Source organism: Solanum tuberosum, unplaced genomic scaffold (genome assembly GCF_000226075.1).
Source record: "Solanum tuberosum cultivar DM 1-3 516 R44 unplaced genomic scaffold, SolTub_3.0 scf00066, whole genome shotgun sequence".
Classification (NCBI taxonomy): domain Eukaryota; kingdom Viridiplantae; phylum Streptophyta; class Magnoliopsida; order Solanales; family Solanaceae; genus Solanum; species Solanum tuberosum.
In genome coordinates, this window is record NW_006238989.1 from 1,405,501 (window position 1) to 1,407,406 (window position 1,906).

The following is a 1,906-nucleotide window of genomic DNA, read 5'->3' on the forward strand; positions in this document are numbered from 1 at the left end:
CAATCCATGGAAAGTGAATAATAGGATGACTTATGAGCATTAAAAAGAATGATGAAGGGAAAGGAAAGGAAATGTTGTGAGCATCACATTTCATGAGGATGGAAGTCACTGAGCATAAATGACCATCCCTTTGCACTCAGCCCCATTGCAAGCCTTAAAAAGACCCATTTGATCTTGAGTGAGCTGAAACAAATGTTGATCGGAAAAAACGGGAAACCTATGGGTGAAAGCATGCATTGTGTTCTTCCTTGTGAGAGTGAGTGTTGCATCTGATTCCGATGCTTTTAACTGTGAACCATTGTGTGAATATGGAATCATCCTTTCTGTGAGGGAGTTTGAACACTATAGTTGAGCTTCAACTTGCATTTGAAGCAAATATTGTGAGCATGGACTCTTTGATATTGGTGAGTCACAACTCGAATCTTTAAGTGCACATTTGATCTTTGCATAAGTAAATTGAATCTTGTTGTGTGCATTCATGCTTCAGTCTTGTGTAACACTATTTGAGACACCCTTTTTGAACAGTTGAACTTGAGTTTGTTTGAGGATAATCAAAAGTTTACATTGGGGGTGTTGATGAGTCCACAAATTGGACTCATTTAGGGATATAGTGTAATAGAAATTGTCTCCTCAAATGCTTATTTATCTCGATATCTAATGAAAACCCTTAAGTTGCAGTTATTTGAGGTTTGAAGGGAAGCATGGACACTACTTCGCAAAAAGCAACGAAAAGGCTGAAAAGAACGAAGAAAATGAAGGCCTGAGGATCACTGAGTCCACTTGGTGAGTCGTCGAAGGGTTTCACTTCGCATTTTGTTCCAGTGTGCTGAGCCCTGAAGAAAATGATCAAGTCGGCGGACAATGGAAGCAGTCAGCACATCGCCGAGAAGTTCCGCGAAGCAGTACTATGTCGCCCAATGACCCAGAGCACGATGATGCCGAAGGATGGTGCAAGATGGCGATGAACTACACCAAAGGGCGAATCGCCGAGTTTATAGGTGATTCCGACTAATGTCGCAGAATGATCTGCTGCAGCACAGATTTTTGAAAACTATAAATACTCGTTGAGAGTTATAGCTTAGTATCATATTTTCAATATTAACAATTAATATAATTTTAGTACTTATTATTTTTGCTCTGAGTTAGAGAGGGTTTTGGAAACTTGAAGAATAAGAGGGTTTCATCTCCAAGGATTTGGACTTGGGTCTCTTAGATTCTTCATTCTTGGCATGTAACAAGACTTAAATCTTCATACCCACTTGAATGCAAGCTCATTTAGGTATAAATTTCTATCTCTTGATGTGTGGCTAAAAACCCAATTCTTGTGGTGTGATTTAGCGAATATGGGTTAAGATTGTTGTTGGGTCTTGCTTGCTGATAGATTAGATGTAGTTTAATGGTGATTTCGTCTAGTAGTTGTGGTTGAATTTAACAAATTTGTAGTTGTAAATACAAGTTTATTTATGTGTTTTCGGCTTACTCGAGAGAGAGGTCGCGAAACCAAGATTACTAGATTGATGGCCTAAAGAGTGGGTCGCCATGAGGTTCAGCTCGAGAGAGTGAAACCTAGTCCCATATCCTAACACTCAGCTCGAGAGAATAAGTGGGGTAAGGCGTAGGTTGGTCTTCATGCGGCAAGTGGGTGTCTGAAAGGAACCCATTTGAAACCGGGTAAGTTGCTAGAGAGATAATTTATTCCCACGTATAGCTTAGCCTAGTCACTATTACTCTATGAATTTTCTATCGAAAGCATGTACCCAACAATTTAGATTAACTCGTATTCTGGTCACATCCCAAGAATCCCCTCTCATTTATAGATTTCTTTGTTATTTTTACTATATTTGTTATACTTGTGACAAAAACCCCAAATTGATATTTGACACTTTTGTGTCCCCCCTTTAATTTA